We start from the raw sequence: 11,872 nt of genomic DNA, 5'->3' as shown, positions 1-11,872 counted from the left end.
CAGAAGCTCTTTAGTCTGATGTAGAAATCTGTACTTTAAAAACGAGGTGTGTGTGTCAGGAAATAGAGCTATATAGGAGTAACATTTCTATATATCACTGGAATTAAGCTAGTATAACTCTGAAGCTGATTATAACAAATTAAGTTGTATATGGTAAAAGGCTTAGGGCAACCATTAAAATAATTAATTTTAAAAAGTTTTTAAAAATTGAAGAAATTAAAATGCTACAGTAAAAACACTTAGTGCAAAAGAAAACAGCGAAAGAGGAAAATAGGGACAAAAAAGACATGAGATGTGTAGAAAATGAAAAGCAAAATAACAGGTGTAAATCCAACTGTATCAATAAAACATTAAATATAAATAGGCCAAACAATCCAAATAAAGACAGAGATTGTCAGAATGGATAAAAAAAGTTAAGATCCACATATATTCTGTCTACAGGACTTACACTTTGTTTTGAAAGATACAAATAGACTGAAAGGAGAAGATACACCATGCAAATAGCAACCACAAGAAAGCTAAAGTGGCTATACTGACTGATATCGATAAAATAGACTTTAAAACAAAACAAAACAAAATGTTACCAGATGTAAAGAGGAACATTTCATAATGACAAAAGGGCCAATCCATCAGGAAGATATAACAATTATAAACATATATGCATCTAATGACAGAGCACCAAAATACATGAAGCAAAAACTGACAGAAATGGAGAAATAAACAATTCGACAATAATAGCTGGAGATCACAATATCCCTTTTTCAAAACCAGAACATCTAGACAGAAGATCAACTAGGAAATAGAAAACTTTAAGAACACTATAAACCAACCAGACCTAATAGACATCTATGAAACACTACCCAACAGTAGACTATATATCCTTCTCAAGTGCACATGGATCATTCTCCAGGATAGACCATATGCTAGCCCATAAAACACATCTCAGTTGCACTATTGGGCATTTATGTCAGAGAAATGAAAACATGCTCACACAACAAACTGTATATAAACATTCATAGCAACTTTATTTATAGTAGCCAAAAACTTGAAATAACCCAGATGTTCTTAAACAGGTGAATGGTTAAATAAACAGTATTTTTATCATAATTATTAAAAGTATTATTATTACCTAAAACCACCTGAAAATCTCACCACCCAAAGTCAATTCCTGCTACTACTCTGGTGAACATCCCATCAACATCCTACAAGCACACACATTCTACACACAAACAAGTATGTGTGCACCTCCAGCAATTGTCTATCCTCCCCACCCCCTGCAATGATTCTCAAAGGGAAGCTGAGGCTCCCAGAGGAGCATATCACAATTTCCTTGGGTGAGGGGTTGAGGAAAGCTACATGGTTTGAAAACCTCCCCAAGTGATTCACCTTCACCCCACTACCTAGAGACTCCCTGGACACTTTATACAAATGGGGTCATAGCACATACTCCTTTGTAAACTTTTAAAATTCTACGTTAAATTCTACCTTAATATACCTAATGGCTGCACAGTATACATTTTTTGTTGTGGTGGTGGTGGTGGTGACAGAATTTTAAAACTAATTCCATGTTGGTGTTCTTTAGATTTTTTTCCATTGAAAATATAAAATTTTTGCAGTGAATGTTTTTGTATATATAATTAGCACCTATATTAAATTACTGTTATTGAATTTCTGAATCAGTGGGTTTGAACATTAAAAATTGTTTAAACATAATGACAAAATGCTTTCTAGGAAGATTGTACAGATTCACATACCCATCAATGCTTATTGTTGATAGTTTAGTCGTAAGAGTGTCCCCCACACCCTTGAAGTATTGCCTCAAGGCCCCTGACCTCAAGTAAAGATGCTAATGCTGCTCTTTAACCTCTTAGGTTACGGCACAGCCAGGAGCCTACCACGCCTCTTTTCCTTTGCCACAAGCAATACCATTTGCTTCTCTCTGCTGCCACCTTGTGCTGGAACAGGAGGCGTTCATAAGGGAGGACCTGAGCTAGAGCAGCTGGCAACCCCTGACTTCCGGGGCATGGAGGAGCCTGTCGGCAGATCCTGACAATCTGTCCTAAATGGACCAGGACCACAGAGAGTGAGGCCTTTGAACTTCAGTGCAAAGGGAGGTCTGGGACAGAGCCCAGAGGAGACCCTGGTGTGAGGGAAGAAGAGCTCAGAAACCTGAATACTAGATCTGATCTGCCCCTGATTTGCTCTTGGGCGTGTGTTATTTCTTTGCCCTCAGTTTACTCTCAGCGACATAGAAGTCAGCCAAGGCCAGTGTTCTGCAAACTTCAGGTGGTGACCTGTTAATGAGCTGTGAATTCTGTTTACTAAGTTGTGGAAAGACTTTTTTTTTTTAGTGGAAAGGACAAGATAGAAAATTATGGAAATGTCAAAAATACACTGCATATAGTAAGGTAAGTATTGTTTTCTGAATCTTCTCTACATAGGGTGTCTTGGGTTATGTTGTAAAACGTATTTGTTACTGCGGGTCTTGGCCATTATGGTTAGAAGGCCACTGCCTCAGGATCCTTCCGGCTGGAGTTTACTGTTCTAATTGGGCTACTCTAGTGAGAAGGTCCCACCATGTGGAGGAAGATTTGGTGCTGTTCTGACACGGTCCTTTTTCTTTCCCTCCTCAGGAAGCCCCAGCTCTAATGAAGATGACTGGTGAGAGCTTCTCATGGGGACCCAAAGCAAAAACAACAACAAACTACAGCACTTGAGTAAGAATTCCCTTAGAGCAGCTCCCTCTCAGGGGTGCCCAGCATGGGGCTGTCAGTGGAGGTGCGTATGTCATTGACCTGGCAGAGGCACTAGATGGAGCCACTGTGCCAGGGAAAGACCCACTTCCCCCAACTCATCACCACCCTGCTGGAACTGCAGAGGGCAGTGAGAACGCACGAATCCGGGATGAGGAGGGTGCAGCAGGTCTAGAGGCCCTGGACGCTCTGACCTGGGTCCCCTTGTGTTCCAGAAGGCTGGAGTGGGAGAGAGAGATTGTTTAGCCGCGGGAGCCTCTGATCCTGTCTCGGAGCTGGAGCCAGTGGGTCCTGCTACGGGTTTAAGTTTTGAGGCAGCCGCAGAGGGCAGGAGCTGCCACTAGGGGGCAGCAGAGCATTGATGTTGGAAGTGTGGGCTCTGCCCTCAAGGCTGGGAACAAGAGATAAAGGGGTTTCAGAGGCAGCAGGGAGCAAAGGGCCTCCAGAGAAGAGGGGAGAGACTCTTAAGATAGGCGCCCACCAGGGGTGTGCTGGACCTAGCTCGCACAACCAATGGTTGAATTTTCAAAACATTTGCAAGCCAGTTGTTAAACACAGCCGTTGTTAAAACTTACAATGAAATAAATTATATTTTTAAAAAGGAAACAGACACTAAAAAGTCCTCACTTCTAATTATTATACTACAATCTATTATCTATGTTCCTGAAGTTTATTCAGTCTGTGTGGTGAAAATGCTGTATAGCATTGTGCTACCCTGCACAGTGGCATCACACTGCCAGCCTGAAATCGGTCACAGTGGGAGAATTTACACTGTGGAAATCAGAAAATGCTACAAATCAGGGAGGCTCCAGCTTATTTTGGAGAGCAGTTGTTAATTTTCCAGTACATCCTGTCTCCAGTTCTGTGATCTTCCTCCACCCCAAACAGCCACTCCCACCATCGTCAGTTTAAGAGACTCTTCTCCAGAACAGGGAGATGTGAGACATGGCTTTGACCTTCAGCACTGAGAAGACTTAATGACTTTACCTGGACAAGCAGACATGGAAGAACTTACAACTGAGACCGGAGTTCAAAAGGAGGACGCTGGGGCAGGGCCGCACACTTCCCCATCTCTCCCACCCCACGACCCCTGTTGCATGGGGAGCAGGTGGAGAAGAGATGATCAGCCTGAGGAAAAGACACAGGAAAGAAAACAGCCTGGCAAAAACTTGAAGGGCTGGCTGTGAGGGTGGTTCAGATCCAGGCTACAGAATTAGGGCGAAGAAATACAGATTTGACTTAATACGAAGAAGAACCTCAACTACAGCTATTCAGAGATGGAATGAGATGTCTCCTGAGTGCGACTTCCTCCCCGGTGGATGGGGTGCATAAAAACAATTGAAGACTTGCACAAGAAGTCAGCTAAACTCTTGCTACTTAAAATGTGGTCCACAGCTCAGTATCATTAGAAACGCAGGATCTCAGGCCCCACCACAGACCTACTGAATCAGAACCCACATGTTAACAGATCCCCACATAATCCATAAGCACATGACAGTTTCAGAAGCATTAAACGAAATTACCTTTTAGATATCTTTGAGGGGGATACTCATTACATTATTGCTTATAATGGCATATTACATGGAAATAATCTAACCATCTATAATTTTGAGAACTGGTTAATAAAGTAAATCCACGTGATAGAATCACTATTCACACAGTAAAAAGAATGAGATTACTTTTATACACTGGTAAGAATGAGATTGAAGCTGCATTGTTACATGAAAAAAAGCTGTCATTCCTAAAATCAAAATGTGTTCTAGATTATCAATCAAATATTTAAAAATAAAAAGGAAACTCTACAAGAACTGGAAGAGTCATAAAAGAAAAGACTAATAAGCTCAGACATATAAAAACTGCACATTTCTACCTGGCAAAAAAACAAATCAGGGCTTCCCTGGTGGCGCAGTGGTTGAGAATCCGCCTGCTAATGCAGGGGACACGGGTTCGAGCCCTGGTCTGGGAGGATCCCACATGCCGTGGAGCAACTAGGCCTGTGATCCACAACTACTGAGTCTGCGCGTCTGGAGCCTGTGGTCTGCAACAAGAGAGGCCACGATAGTAAGAGGCCTGTGCATGGCGATGAAGAATGGCCCTGGCTCTCCGCAACTGGAGAAAGCCCTCACACAGAAATGAAGACCCAACACAGCCAAAAATAAATAAATAAATAAATTTATATTTTAAAAAAAAAAAAAAAACACTAAAAAAGCTACGAGGAGCTTCCCTGGTGGCGCAGTGGTTGAGAGTCTGCCTGCCGATGCAGGGGACACGGGTTCGTGCCCCGGTCCGGGAAGATCCCACATGCCGCGGAGCAGCTGGGCCCGTGAGCCATGGCCGCTGAGCCTGCGCATCCCGAGCCTGTGTTCCGCAACGGGAGAGGCCACAGCAGTGAGAGGCCCGCGTACCGCAAAAAAAAAAAAAGCTACGAGTGCAAATGACAGATAAGAAAGTATTTGCAACATCATAAAAAGAGGTTACTTTAATAAAGAGCTCCTACAAATCGATAAGAAAAAGACCAACAGTTTCATAGAAAATAATGGATGAAGGATTTAAACATTTCATAGGAAAAGGAAGGCAAATAATGCCTTTTATTTTTTTAAACTTTTTTGGCAGCGTTGGGTCTTTGTTGCTGCGTGTGGGCTTTCTCTAGTTGCAGTGAGCGGGGGCTGCTCTTTGTTGCAGTGCGCAGGCTTCTCATTGCAGTGGCTTCTCTTGTTGTGGAGCACGAGCTCTAAGTGAGTGGGCTTCAGTAGTTGTGGTGCGCAGGGTCTAGAGCGCAGACTCAGTAGTTGAGGCACATGAGCTTAGTTGCTCAGCAGCATGTGGGATCTTCCCAGGCCAGGGCTCGAACCCGTGTCCTCTGCATTGGCAGGCGGATTCTTAACCGCTGCGCCACCAGGGAAGCCCCAAACAATGGCTTCTAAACTTGGGAAAGGATGTTCAACTCATTCAGGGTGCAAATCAGCACTATGATGAGACATCATTTTTACTTAGATTGGCAAAAATCAAATAAGTTTAGTACTGTGGGAAAGGAAGGAAACAGGTACTCTCATACAGTGTTATCTCTATGGAGGACTATTGGTAATAGCTCTCAAGTTTTAAATGTACATACTCCTTGATGCAGCTGTTTCTGTAGATACATCTGCATAAAATGACATACATTCAAGAATACTGTAATACCAGTTACAATAGCAAAAAGTTGGAAATAACCTGACTGTGCATCATTGTAGCTCTGGTTAAGTTCCTTTCTCACATGCATGCAATGGAATTATTATTTGAAACCATCAAAAATAATCCAGCAACTCTATAGGGACTTAAATGGAATAATCACCCACATATTTCTAATTTTAAAAAACAAGATATAGAACATTGTAGTGTGTTGCCATTTGTGTTAAAATATAAACTTTTATATTCTCAGAAATCTCTGGAGTGATAACATAAGAGACAGGTACCAGTGGAATCTGAGAAGGTAGTCAGGGTAGGAGGGAGCTGAACTTTTCACTGAATGCCCTTTTAAAATGATTTACAGTTTTTAATGCTTTAATTTTAAACAACAAAAATTCATTCACGAGGAAGAAGATCTCCATGGTGCACACCAAGCACCCCCATCCCCTTCCCAGACTTGAGTGGATGGAGTGTCCTGGGCTCTGCCCTGTCCTTCCACTCTTCTCTCCGTAATTAACTACTTTCTTTTCTTAGGGATCATTCAAGGCTCTGACTCCCTACCTCCAGCCTCTGAAGGCAACCTTCCCCTGGCTCTCAACATTTAGCTGGTGGGACGTGCAGCCCTTTCTTCTGGCTGCTCTAGGCATTATTTGCTTCTCTACAGGTACCATTAGAGGTGTCTGTACTTCCTTATATCACCTAGCATGCCGTCGGCCTTTGGTGATGTCACCCCTCTCACCCCTGACACTCACAATCACACCACACAATGCAGTCTGTCATTGTACCCTGGCTGAGTTGCTCACTGGAGAACTGTGAGTCTCACCTCCCAATGGCACTGGGAGCTCCTTGAAGGTGGGGGCCTGGGTTTGGTTCATCTCTATGCCCCCCCTCAGTGCTAAGAGCAGAGTGGGTGCTCCTGAAAGACGTCTTGAGTTCTCAGGTGATGGATGGCCATTCAACATAGGTAACACCACTGCTGTCTTCACTGCTCACCCCCCTTATACTGGCACTTGGTCCTGAGTGACTGGAGGCATGGTCACTGTGCTGCAGGACTGTGGTTCTTTCCTGCAGAGACAGCAGCCTGCAGCTGGCCTCATCCCCAAGAGCTCAGAACCCTGACCCTCCTCCCACTGCTTCAGTCACTTTCCTCCGCTCCACCCACCCAGCCCTCGGGAAAACGTACAAGTGCAGGCAGGTCTCTGTTCTCTATTACTGCATTTCAATCCCACCCCTACCTGAACCATTAATATGTATGTACTGAGGCTCCATTTTCTTTTGTGAATTTCACAAGCTCAGGGAAGCTTTCACCAAATATTTATCAAGTGCCCACTATATGTTAGACACTGTGGTGGGCACGGATTGTGAATAAACACTACACAGATTCTGCTCTCAAGGAGCTTATGGTCTCTGGGGGGGGAAGTCACATGAGCAAAATGAATATAATGTTGTTAGCACAGTGATAGAAAGATGTTACAGGAACACAGAGGGGAGGGGATTACCCTATGGGGGTGGGTGGAACGAGCAACAATTTCCTGCAGGAGAAGGTTCTACACCCCAGCCTGAATGATAAATGAGAATCTGGGGCGCCCAGCCCAGGTTTTACAGCCAGTCTTCTCTTTAGCCTGATACTCTTCAGTATCCTCCCTTTCTTCCTCAGCAGAGGAGCTGTCCGATGTGGGGGAAATAAAACTGGTTTTGCTAAAGGGACACGTGGAATGAAGTGAGATACTCATAGGTCAGTTGTGTAGAATCTAAGACTGGGAGGGGCAGTAGCTTAGGGTATAGGGTTGGAAGGGGGTGGAGGGGAAGCTCTGGGGTGATTAAATCTTGCCTTATCAAGAGTCCAGCTAGAAGTCATTCTACTCCCTTCCAGGGAAACTCCTCTCCGGTTCAGGCTCTGCCCTGTGGGTGCTCCCAGGAAAGGGGCAACGGGGCAGGCACGCTCCAGGCTTGAGGCCCAGGTGCAAGCTGACCACTCTCCCACCCCTTTGCTTGCCACCCCTTGCAGAGTCCCAGGATGCTGAGAAGTGTGGCCACACTGAGGGTACGGGCTGGCCAGCCGTGGGAGGATCTGACCCCACATGAATACAAGCTCTTGGCCGCACCATTTGAAGTGTTTGGAATATGTGCGTTTCCTCTGCTGGAGATGTGGTGGGTCGTGACTGTATTAGGGGTCTTGGGAGGTTAGCACAGCCATCTAGGACTTCCTCCCTGGGCTCAGCTCTGGAAGAAATCTGGAAACCAGCGTGGATGGGAGTGGAAACACTCTGCTCCACCCTCTGGGAGGACTCAGTCTCAGGGCGGCCAGGTAAGGAGGGTTTAGACCCCTCTGATTAGGAACTCTTTCACCTTGAGACTGGCCCTGCAGAGCCAGGAAGGGGTTTCCTGAGTAAAATCCTCCAAAGCTGATTGATTCTCATGTGGCCCAGAGACCAAGATGGCAGGTGCCAGCTAACCTTCCCTTCAAATTCAGGCACTTGGGCTGCCGCAGTGAACACTCAGAGGCGCCTCTCTCCCACTTGCCTCCACCACTCCCCACCCGGGCCCCCTCCACAGATAAAAGGCTTCTTGTACAAAAATCTCCCATTTGAAGCACTGGGAATCCTATAAGCCGACTGCATTAGCCACGTGTCATAAATATTTATGCTCCCGTTGCTGTGTGTGTCAGAGTGTATGTGTGCAAGCAGGGCAGAGAGGCAGACTTCAGGTCAGTGAAAGGCAGAACCTTCTAACCCTGAGCATGCTCTGGGACGCCCACATGTGGTGAGCTTGGGCCTCTGGACGGGATCAAGCAGAGACAAGTTGGCCACCATCAGGGATGATGCTGTAACTGGAGTTCTGAATAGGGTAGGAAGGAGAAATCTACAACCCCTCAGCCCACTCCAGTGCCCAGATGCTGTGATCCTGTAGAGTATAGATGATCACTGTGGTTTACAGTGAGTGACACATGGAGACCCAGGCTTCAATCTCCACACGCTCAGCACCAAGAAAGCGCTTTCATAGAGGTCATCTCATTCTGCCCTCCACGATGCCCGGGGTCGGTACCGACCATTCCCTCAGCTCACGGAGGAGGAGAATGAGACTCAGAATGGTGACATGACTTGTCTGTAAACAGCAGAGCTGAGATTCAAATTCAACATCTTGGCTCCAAGACCAGTGCTGTTTTCCCTGTGACACAGCTGCCCAATCAGTCCCCCACGCTGCAGGCATTGGCAACGTCACAACCCTGCCTGCAGGGGGCATGCTGTGCTGCAGGGGGTGCTTTGAAGACGGGGTAGGGGCACCGTGCACAGCACAGAGACCTAGAGAGGAGACTCAGCCGACCCGGGAGCCCAGCAGGTGGGAGGTTGCAAGGCCGGACTCTGCTCACCTGTAGGGGTCAGCAGGTGACCCCCAGGGCAGTCCCCGAACACAGCCCAGATAGGAGGCTGGGAGCCTCCTGTCTCTCCAGAGCAGGATCACCCAGGATAGCATGAAGGGGTGACTGCCCTTATCTTTCGGTCTTGAGCACTGGTGGAACCTCTTGGAGCTTCTGCTCGCTCTGCTGTCGACCTGCGAAACGGAGCTAGAAGCTGGCCCGCCTCCCCACAGGGCTGCTGTGAGCGAGAGCTGGCGTCGGCGGGCCTCAGTCAGCCTGTGGTGCAGCAGGTGGCCGACAAGCAGGCAGACCAGGCACTGACCTTAGTCCTCTCCCTCCTCTCCCCCAACGCCCACCCTCTGATCTGGCCGGGGCCGCCCTCCGCGTCCCCCGCCCTCACTGTGCCTCCCCTCCCCCGACCTGGAGTAGCCCCCCTGCACCAGTCCAGCTCCACGCATCCCTAAGGATCCCACCTTTTCCTTAGTGACTTCTCTGACAACTTCGGTCCTCATCTCCTCTTTCCAAAAAGTCTGAGTAATATCTTGGGGGTTACTGTACCGGCCCTGCCCTGCTTGACCCTGGGTTGTCTCCATGTACACAGTCCAGGAGGCGGAAAGCAGTGATGAGTCTCCTAGCTCCTGAACGCCTCTCCCAGCACCAAGCCCAGAGCCGGGCGCACCTGTGGAGGAAGCAAATGGAGGAGCTGGGCTCTCCCACAGGCCCTTAGCCTGCCAGGCCCTGGGCCAGGGCAGGGATATGAGCTCAAAGAGGCGGGGGGAGACAGATAATGAGAAGCAATTATAATGCCAGGTGACAAGGCTGTGATAAGGTATGCACTGGTTTCTTGGGAGCACAGAGGAGGCTGGTGACTGAGTCTGTGTTGAGGGAGGGAGGTTGGATGTGGATGTGACAGAAAGGGGAGGAAAGGAAGGAAGAAGGAAGGGAGCGAGGAGAGAATTCTTCAGTCCAGCTAAGAAGTGTAATGGAGAGAAACGGACATTTTCTCATCTTTGCCCCTTGCAGACTCAAAGGGGAAAAGGGACCTTGTTCCTGATGGACAGGCTAGCAAAATTTGCCTCTTATGTAGCCGCAGCCCAGGTGGAGGCAAGGCTGGTGGGAGATTCCTTAGACTCCGTCCCCACTGGAAGATGCCATGGAAGATGCTCCAGAGGACCTGATCCGCCCAGCATCGGGTGGGGTGGGCCCAGCAAGAAAGCTGTGTGCCGAGGGGCCACACCTCGGTGGTCTTGTTCTCCTGGAATGGCCTCCCTACCTCCCCGCAGGCACTCCCAGCCCTCTTGCCATGCTGGCTTGAAGACCCTGGAGAGCCTGGAAAGCCCCAGGGCTTTCAGACTCGACAGTGGCAGCTGGCAGCTCTCACTTAACCCTGCCTTTTCCCTTGATGGGGAAGAAGAGTGAGGGTGGTCTCTATAAGGTGAGACTCTGTAAGGTGTGGTGTAATGGGAAGCTGTCAGGGTTTAGAGCCCATAGTCCTGGGTTCAAACCCTCGCTCTTCCATTTGCTGGCTGTGTGACCCTGGGAAAGTCATTTCCCCTCTCTACACTGAGTCTTCAATGAGAAACAGCTGCACGATGACCCACCTCACCACCGAGGACTTGTGAGATTAAATGAGATGCTCTCTATGAAGGTGCCTGGCACGGAGCATGTACTCCCTGTAGACTCAGGAAGCGTTTGCTTATTCATGCCTGACGTGGGCACTGCTCGCCACTCACTGACTGTGACTGCATCGACCATGCTTCCATCCCCGCCCATTTTCTAAAAGGAGGTTGCTGAGGTCTAGCTCTGATGGTCCATCAGAGCAGGAGCGATGCCTGTAAGTCTGGGCTGGTGGATGCAACGTTGTCCCGAGGCAGGGGGCCCCCTTGGCCTCTAGCCAGCTCTGCCAGTGTGTAGCATCCAGTGTGTAGCTTTGTTCAGGTTTGCCTAGGAAGCTGCCCAGCCCACCAGCTGGTACCAGCAGGGCAGCGCTGAGTGTGCGGTGGTCCCCGGGACTTCCTGGCCTGGAGCACCTGGGCCCAGGAGAATGCATATAGCCTTGAGAGAGGTGTGGTTGGCAGAGGAGGGTGGGAGGGAGTCAGGGGGCCTCGGAGGACCCAGAAGAGCTTACCCCACCTCCACGCCCCCAGGACAGCCAACAAGAGGACCTGGGGCTCCCAGCCTTCTCCTGCTCTCACCAGGGACCCTCTGGAAGGCCTGGGATGCATACAGTTGCCACAGGATGCCTGCTTCTGCTGCCCCCAACCCAGGATCTGGGCAGCAGCCCAGGCCAGGACGTTTTCATTCCTATACAGAAAATCTGCGAGTTGGTTATCTAGTCCAACCCCTCACCTCACAAACTAGGAAAGTGAAAGCCACAGAGGCTGAGTGACTCGCCCAGGTGTGCAGAGCTGGCTGGTGGCAGAACCGTGGTGGTCAGTGGCGAAGGGGGAGCCACAGGTTGTTAGGAGAACGTCTAAGGAGAGGCACGTGGAGTCGGCCGCCTTGAGAAGGGCTGTGACTTCGGTTGAGGAACTGGCCAGCCTGAGGCAGCTCCACAGAGGGGGGCTAGGAATGAAGGCCCCTTGCCTGTGTTCCT

At 48.4% G+C, this 11,872-nt stretch overlaps 1 long non-coding RNA gene across 1 annotated transcript; it reads left to right on the top strand.

Moving 5' to 3' along the window:
• The first annotated feature begins 6,751 nt into the window (after positions 1–6,751).
• On the top strand, positions 6,752–8,024 carry LOC125963905 (uncharacterized). Its single transcript, XR_007476338.1, has 3 exons — positions 6,752–6,882; positions 7,576–7,653; positions 7,927–8,024. It is a non-coding gene; the product is annotated as an uncharacterized LOC125963905 (long non-coding RNA).
• The last annotated feature ends 3,848 nt before the right edge of the window (positions 8,025–11,872 follow it).

Source organism: Orcinus orca, chromosome 1 (assembly GCF_937001465.1).
Source record: "Orcinus orca chromosome 1, mOrcOrc1.1, whole genome shotgun sequence".
Classification (NCBI taxonomy): Eukaryota; Metazoa; Chordata; class Mammalia; order Artiodactyla; family Delphinidae; genus Orcinus; species Orcinus orca.
This window is presented reverse-complemented; position numbering and strand designations above follow the sequence as displayed.